General features: G+C 42.5%; 1 pseudogene across 1 annotated transcript; it reads left to right on the forward strand.

Moving 5' to 3' along the window:
* Nucleotides 1-6,456: 6,456 nt before the first annotated feature.
* On the forward strand, nucleotides 6,457-8,196 carry LOC146645577 (uncharacterized; annotated as a pseudogene). The gene is made up of 3 exons (XR_014909139.1): nucleotides 6,457-6,706; nucleotides 6,951-7,047; nucleotides 7,297-8,196. The product of XR_014909139.1 is annotated as an uncharacterized LOC146645577 (transcript).
* The last annotated feature ends 753 nt before the right edge of the window (nucleotides 8,197-8,949 follow it).

An 8,949-nucleotide genomic window follows, 5' to 3' on the forward strand; every position in this document is an offset into this window, starting at 1 on the left:
GTCCAGGTACACACCGGCTCACTCCTTGGCGGCCGCTTATCGGGGCCTGGAGCCTGGGGCTCGCTCGGGCCACTTCGGAGGTGGGGTGCCCCCGGCCTCTCGGCCTGGGGCTCGGTCACTCAGGCACGGCTGGCTGCCGGCGGAGCTCACGGGCGCGTCACTGCAACTCCCCCTGGCTTCTGCTCCGCGGCTGCTGAGTGAGCCCTCATCTGGGACTCTCCTCAGCTCTTTCTGGGACAGTGGCGCAGCTGCCCCTCTGTTGGTCTTCCTTGGTCTCTTGTGTTCTGGGGGCCTCTGGATGTCTGGAGTTTTGATCTCCTCCATACCTGCTTCATGCCCTGGAGGACGGGGCTGTGCCCCCCCCACACCCTCTAGCAGATCATTACATGAAGGAACCTTTAAAAAAAAAAAAACAAGCGCGTCATATTCCCATATATCATTGTGATGTTGTTTATTCTATTACTCTTGTTCTCTTCTGCTTGTTTTCTTTTTTCTTAGCAGGTGATCCAGGTGATTGATATATGCATTTTTTTTCTTTTTATTTTTTTTCTGCCCGTTCTGTTGGTTTTTGTTTTTTGCCCTTCTCCCCCGTCCCTCTTCTCAGCTGTTTTTCTTTCCCTCTTTCTTTCTCCCCTTCTTTCCCCCAGTCAAGTCTGTCCCGTATTCAGTAAGTGAAAATAAAATAAACAATAAAAGGTGAATCAAATGGACCATTACGGCAAGGCTGGGATGGTCAATTTGGTAAAGTAAATCCGTTGGGCATCTTTCTTTGCCTTTAGACAACAATTCTGATGGCAAAAGAGCCAAACGGGACAGGCAAGAAAGGAAAAAGAAAAAAAAAGAAAAAGGAAAAAAAAAAGACATCACCTCCACCAGCTATTCAACCGTCAGATCAATTGTTTGCGGCGGCCACGCCACCTTTGGATCAACTGTGTGCGGCAGCCATGCCACCGTCAATTCCACCACCTGCAACAGCCATGGTGCCGGCGTCCATGCCCTTGTCTGGCCTTGCCTCGTCTGGTCCTACCTCCTCTCCTGCAGCTGTCATGCTGCCATCTGGTCCTGTGCTTTCACGGCCATGTCCACGTCCAGCACCACACCATCGCCGGCCACTTTCCAGGCCATTGGCTGAGGATCTTGGCCATCATGGGTGGCTTCTTGAACTGTTTCTACGCCACCACTGCTTTCTGCGCGGTCAACCTCTGGATTTGGTTCACCCACGCCACTGCCGCTTTGCACATGGCTGGCCTCCAGAACTTCTCCGTTGCCACCGCTGTCTCCGCAGTCGGCCTCCAGAACTATATCTGCACTGGTGCTTTCCACACCCTAAAAAATTATTCAGGGGCTTAGTAAATATCATTATAATTCTAAGTTAGATGACCTTGATTAAATCTTTGAAAATCACAAAAGTGTTATCTTGAGTTGAAAATACTGAAAAGAATGCTTAAATTTTCAACACCAGTTTTTGGTTGAACTGAGCTCTTTTGTTCAAGTTTATTTAAAAGAAAAAATTCTGTATTTGAAACACAGGGTGCATTATTTAAATCTACTCAATATATCTCATAGAAAGTACTCAAAATAACTGAGACACTGGTATTCATACTTATCATTGTCTTTAACTTTAATTATTAATGGTTCAAAATCAATATAATTTTGTCCCCCAATACTAACTTAAAACTTTGAGTAAGACTAATGACCTTTGGCATGTACCGCGCGCGAGGAGCATGGCCTCATGGGAGATTTTCTGCCCGTTGAACGAGACAGACACACATCCACTGCAGACTTGGTAACGTTTTCAGGTAAGTGACCAATTCTTGCATTAGCTGTCTTTATCCACACCGTTCTTTTATAACATGTTCTGAAGAAAGCGTTTGTCATGGTGGCTCACTTTTCGCAGCGTGTTTGTGCACGTTAATTTAAGTTTTCAACCCGTCTTCCAGTCAAGGTGGCGGGAAACCGCGCCCTTTTATCCTTTTACGTTCTGAGTCGCTATCTGCGTTCCGGGTAATTTGACCGGAATGTCCCGGTACCAGCGACCTGACCGTTTAATCGGGGGCATTTTAGGAACCACGTGAAAGCAGGTGTGCTCAGACATTTCTAGAAAATGGCCCTGTTGAGTCGCGGTGCGGGAGCTGCGGTAGTCATGCGGCCTGACTCACTCTGTCAGGTTGTTCAGGTGATGAACAGACGTCATCAATGGCTTTGGTAACTAAGAAGATCTGCCCGCGGAACAGTTCATAGCAGCAACCATGCTGCTTAGCTTTCTTGTTCTATGTGGGGTCTTTCAGAGCATATAAGACGCTGCTTTCAGCTTTGTCCCGAACAGGGCCAGTTTTTGAGAGAACGCTGAGAGGACCGCCCGGGTCAGCAGATTACCTCATCCAGGGCCGGTCCAAAGTACTATGGGGGCTTAAGTAAATTTAGACTCGGGGCCCTACTTCCTTTCAGATCCCAGAAAATAATGAAAAAAAAAAAAAAGCTTTGGTCCTTTGGGTCAAGCCAAAAGTACCATCATTTCCAGTATAGTTACTCCCAATTTACATAAATAAATGTTTATTTCAATCCAAGTTAAAATTTCTTATAAGAGATTGATGTTATGGCAGATTACTCAGTGACATGTTTTGTAATGATAAAGTTTTGATTTGTATTTTTTCAGCACCATCTTCACCACCAGGAGAAAAAAATCTGCATCAACTACAAAGTAAAGCAGGTAATTTTACTCAGAGGACTTGATGTGTTAAATTTTGGAATGATATGATATTGTTTTATACAAGCTGAGTAGTGGATGGTGATACCACCTAAATATTTATACTGGTTTTGTGGTGGGTCATACAAATGCCAAATCTAAATTATGAGAATTTTTCAGTTCAGTAAATATATTGATGATTTCATGGTCTGTCATCTAGTGTCACCATACTATCTTTTTATTTATACAGCGTGGTGATGTGATTCAGATTATTTCAATGTGGTTAAGTATTGTACTTTGTTCCATGTTGACTTATTTGTAAGTTGTATCCTCCGCCTGAATTGGTAGTGAGTATTGGTTATTCAATCAGTTAATCATACAAAAACTGTGTAAATATGGTTATACACCATTCTGTCATCTTCATACTGTGAGACATATTTTCTCACAATGTTTTAGGTCACAGGTGATGAGATGGCAGTGTAAACTCTGCAAACATGAGGAGTCATCAAAAGTGTCACTACTCAAACATTATCGAGTGAAACATGGTACATTTGGTCATGGCTATTCCATACCCTGTCTTCATTTGAATTGTCCTTGCTCTTTTAAGACATGGGGTGCCTTAGGCTCACACTTGCCTAGGTCTCACAGTTCGCATGAAACGGAAGAGTGTGAGGTCCTTCCAACTATTAGATGTAAAATCTGTGATTCTTTTTACCTGGATCCTTCTGGGAAAATGACCTAATACATCCCAGAGTACTTGGTGACACTTAGCCCTTAACACCATATCGTGTTGAAGGCAAGAAAATGGTGTCAATAAAACGTCACATTGTTTGTTAGTGTAAGGGGAAAGACTCAGATACCCCCTTTCTTTTTCTTGTGGTTTTTATTCTGCAGATGGACTCCGTTGCCTTGAAAGTAATTTTTGGACAACAGAGTGAGAAGCTTGTGCTCTCTTCTGGAATACCCAGGACTGTTGAGGAGTTGCATGAGACAGTGAGAGAGACATTTGGGCTAGTTGAGGATTTCACATTGCACTATTATGATGACTCATTTGGAGATTTCTTTACACTTCATTCTCCCAACCAAATCAAAGATAGGGGTACAGTCAAAGCTGTGGTCATTCCATCAGTAGTGCTTACATTGATTCCTCAGTGTGAAAATCCCTCAGATGTAAGTTCACTGAATGAAAGTTCAAGCTCTTCAACCTATAAAACCACAGAGGACCAAACAGATGGATCATCTCTGTCTTCAGACAACACTGTCATACTCTCCCCTCTTCAAAGTCCTCTGAAGACTACATGGCCAGATGAAATTGTCATTCCACTTTTCTCTGTGGCAACAGAGACTGTACTGAAAAATGCCAATGAAGTCTTTGTTCAAAATGGCACTGTGCTGAACAATACTTCAGTCAAGTCAGATATAATGGAAAAATTAGCTGATTATATGTACAGCTACACAGCCTACCCTACTGGCCTTCAGTTTGGAGAAGTGGCAGAGGCTCTGGTCAAAAAGCACCCATGTCTGACAGAGCCAGGCAGTCGTAATGGCTGGATGGGATGGATGTATAGTCTTAAATACAAGATGGGAAATTACAGGTCAAAGTTACGAAGTCTTGGAGTTCCAGAGGTTACTTGCAACTCACTGAAGAACAAGCACCCTGATGACAAGGCTCCAGCGAAGAACATAAAGAAGGCGCGGAAAGGAGAAGTGCTGTTTCTGCCACACTATCCAGGACAAGATGGTAAAGAACAGCAAGAGCTGGAGCGACAACAACTGATTGAGGAGTATAAGAAGAAAAACAGCACAGCCGTCAAGGATTTAATGTGCAAAACCTTTGCACATAGAAGACATGATATTATCAGCCAACAGCTGAGTGTCAGCGACATCAAGGACAGATGGCCGGCGTTGTTTGACGTCTCCCAAGTAAGTGAACATTTAAAGGGATATCCACTTGTAAATAAAATTTGGTCTGTTAGATCCCCCATCATAAGATAAGTGAGGAAAAACATGTTGCTACCATCCTAGTGATTTTGATGATCTTGCAGCAGCCAGGTTGCTTTAATTTGTCATAAGACTCTAGAATCGCTAGGAGTTTGAATCAAAATGAGGAATCTGAATCAAAACCAGAATGGTTCTAATCGAAACCATTCCCAAGCCTAGGGAACAATAAATGCTAGTAATTTCCGTTCACTTAACTTGTTTTAGGCTAAGCTAATGTAACCTGACTGAAGAATGACTGGGCTGATTGCAAAGTGCCTTTGTCTCACTTATCTAACTCTGGAGCACATAACGACAGACTAGATTTTACTGAAGAGTAAAGAGTGAAGAGTAATTTAATATTTTTATGAAACGTTGGCTACGTATTGTAACCCCAGATTCTATGAGTATAGGCGCAGCCCTTTAAGTGGGTATTCCCCTTGTGAGCGCAGCACTGAAGTATTTTAGTCCACGCCCACCTGCTGTGTGGGCCTCACCCTGGTCCTAGTATAAGTTACGGTGAGACCAGGAAATCGGCTCTACCGTTTTTCTTCAGCCAGCCAGAAGATGTCCAGCGAGACCATCCGTCTGTGTCCATCCTGCTACATCATGTCGTATGACCAACATGCCGTCTGCGTGGGCTGCCTCGGTCCTCACCATGCGGACCTCGCCCTCACACCTTAATCCTATTGCTGCTCCTGTTAGCTCCTCCCGCCAGAGGAAAAGCAGCGGAGGTCAGCCTTTTTCAAGGCTGATACTGAGGAGGCGTTCCCGCTAAGAGAGAGGTACTCGCTGGAAGAAGCCATCGAGTTCTTCGATGGTGGGCCGGAATTGGATGATTCCACCCACCGTGAGGAAAACGGCAGTGGTGGCAGCTCCACTGCCTCCGAGCTGGGCAGCCTGGCGACAGAAGGGAGGCGGATGAGCGGACGCTCATCCACCCCTGGCCTTCACATGTCGGCGAGGACGCCGCTCCCAGTTGTTGGTGCGCTGCTCCTGGATCTGCCTGGCATCATCCAGGAGGCAGCTGGTGAGAAGGGACTTCCCGTCCCTCAGCCTGCTCCACCCCCATCGGATGATCTGGAGGGAAGGTATGGCTCTGCTCACTCTCGTTGCCCAGATCCCATCTGGCCTCAGTTCCCGGCGGTGATGACCTACCTCTCTGAGGTAGCAGCAGAGCCAGCGAAGATTAGAGCGCCGGTCTCTACCTAGGGCTTCACAGAGGGCTTCACAGACCGGAGTTTTCCGCCTGTTCCCCCTCTAGAGCCGAGCCTCGCTTCAGTTTTCGGCACCAAAATGACCAAGGTCGTTGGACAGCGACCGGCCCATCCCGCCAAACTTGACCAGCTGATAGCAAGGTTCACTGATCACGCACATCAATGCACTGTTCTGTCAGCTGCAGTGACTAACAACACTGCCTCGCTAGCGTTTGTCATCTCCAGGAAGGTGGAGGAAGCAGAGCTGCCAGAGGAGCTGAAAGGCTTTCTCTGTAAAGCCGCTGACACGATTCTGAATATGTGCGCCACTTCAGCGGTGTGTTCCTCTCGCATCGCTGCCTGGCAGACGATGGTTCAGAGGGCAACCTGGCTCCGCCTCTTCGCTCCAAGATTATACAATCTCACAGGGAAATAGTGCAAGCAATTCATAACATAAAATTTAGAAGCTTAGTGGAAGATAATACTTTATGTTAAGGCTTTAGTCTGCATACTGAACAACTCCACTTATATGGATTTATGTCTGGATGAGTAAATTAATCTTTTGCATGTTAGAAAATAAGGTCCAGGTTGCAAAAAATGGTAGTTCCACTTAAAGATTTTTTTTTTTGATTGAATCAGAATTTTGGCCTTCAGATTTTTTGTCCTTGGTTTTTTGTCCTCTCCCATCCAGGTCAGTGCAGAGTTTCATAGGATCACGACCCTGAACCTTGAACCAAAGTTCATGTCATCGTTGGACTTGTATTCATCCAAACTCCTGTCCTTGTTTCAAGCCAAGAAAGGTGCTGCTGGACAACGCGACAGGGCACAGTTAAACCTTCTGCTTCAGGTAAGGAAGATTGCATTTTCTAACCACGAAAACGTTCCAACACAGCATTGAAGAGGCCCTTCCACTAAAAACGGCTTTTCTTAGGTTTCTGTTCAATATTTTAGCTCCACAGGTGTTCTTACCTTGATGGTGGGTGTGAAAACAGGTCAACAACAGAAAAAAAATAGTTATGTTTAAGCTAGAAATGGTAAGTCATGTTTTAAATGTGCAAATTTTGCCTCAGTTGAGACTTCCTGTTTTACAGAGTGGAAATTCCATCGAGAAAAAAACGAGAAGTCATCATCAGATGTCTCATTGACCATCTGGGAGAGGATCCAAGTGCCTTAATCAAAACCTTTGAGGTTGGTGCACTAAATCTGTTTTAGGAATATTAGTAGTTTATTTTAGCTTGTGAGATCATAGAAAAGTTTTAAGATACTGTTCTAAAGAAAAAAAAACACTTCAAAGCATACAAAAGAATAGCATTTGCTCAAAGATTTTGGAGCACAGTGTCCACATATTATGAGTACCGGTGATGTCATACAAATGAAACTTTTTGTTTCAATGTTTGGAAATATGTGAGCTTAAAACAGTTGTTTCTCTTTTTAAAGGACGGTGCTGATGCTGTCTTTGTTGAAGAGGCTTTGGCTGAGGAGGTGATGAAGATTTACCTGCTGCAGAATCAAGACAGGTCAGGCGAACCTACTGATGTGGGTATTGTTATTGAAGGCGTTACTGTTCTGGGCAAACTTGGGAATCTGAGCAAAGCCTGTTGCTATCTTTTGGGACTGTGCTATGCTCTGGATCTGAAATACCCCAAGAATTTCAAATGCACATTTGAAGCATTTCAAAAAGTGTTCATGGAGCTGGATCCAGGAAACCTTTCTGTCAAGGTTCAAAGACTGAAAAATGACCTCTGTTCATTGTAGACAAAATTTCACAGGGCTGTTCTTAAAGTGTTAGACTTGTTAAGTGACATGTAATGCTCATCAAAAGGTTCAGTTGCGGCATTACATTGTGTTGACATTCCTGTTCATAAATAATGTTTGTACCATAAACTGTGTTTTTGTATTAACTTTCCAGATTCACATTAAGGTGTAAATGGGAGAGTATCTTCTGTATGATTTTTTTTTATTTTTTATTTTTAAGCGCAATCCTTTTTGAAACCTTTTTATTTAAATTCTGGATGTTTTTTGGTCACTCTTTAGTTATAATCTTCCCAATTTTTTGGAATCAAAATAAGATGTTCAAAAACTATGTCACAGTGCAAATGTTTGTTTGTTTTTTTTTTTTTTTCAGGATTTATGTTTTTTTGGGATCTTAATTTTATTTTTGTCATTTGACCTTTTCTGAAAAGGTAAAGCACTGCGTTCACTTGAGCCACTTTTATTCTTTGTATGGCAGGTACATTTTTCGTGTTGTTAGCATGAATATGCCAGTTTTACAGAGTTTTATCAAGCATGCCAATTTGGATGCAATTTTATTATATAAGGCTGTTGTGACTGAAATTTTATCCAAGTTTTATCCACTGAATGTAGAACAGATTTCAGCTCACTGTGTTCAGAGAAGGAATCTGCAAAATGTGTGATTCACAAAAAAGCTGTTTAAAATAAATCATTGTGAACAATGTTGAACTGACGTGGTTCTTTTTTCGTGTGTGTGTGTGTGTGTGTGTGTGTGTGTGTGTGTGTGTATATAATAAACACTTAACTTAAGCAAAAACGTTAATTACAATTAACTTAAAAATATTAAGTAAATTGAACCATTATTTAAAAACAAATAATTGTAATGGTGTAGGTTAAATGTGCCAAGCATTTCAGCATTTCCTAATTAATATTTTATGTAGTTTGAACTTTTGGTTACTGTTGTTTTAACTTACATTTTCAATTGTATTTACTCAATTTTGTATGTTACTGTAACATCTTTAATTGTTCATAACAACTTATTCCATTTTAGTTGGATTTACTCAATTAATAAGGTGTATTTAAGAGATGTGATTGTTTTTGCATTTACTCATTATTTTTGAGTGTAAAAGTGTTGCACCAAAATATTTAAGTAATTATCAGTTTTAGTTCTTAGAGTGCATGCAGCGGCCTCCTGAACTGTGTTTGTGCTGTCGGCCTGTGGGTCGGCCGCCCTGAACCGTTTATAATTTTTTTGTTGATGATCTGATGATGATCAAAACCATTAAACCATTCAAAAATATTGCTACTGTTCAATTCAAATCTCAGTGTTGTGCAAATTAATAATGTTACAAATTTGGT

Source organism: Rhamphochromis longiceps, linkage group LG20 (genome assembly GCF_057381845.1).
Source record: "Rhamphochromis longiceps isolate RC_006_pf linkage group LG20, R_longiceps_female_GT1.1, whole genome shotgun sequence".
NCBI classification, from domain to species: domain Eukaryota; kingdom Metazoa; phylum Chordata; class Actinopteri; order Cichliformes; family Cichlidae; genus Rhamphochromis; species Rhamphochromis longiceps.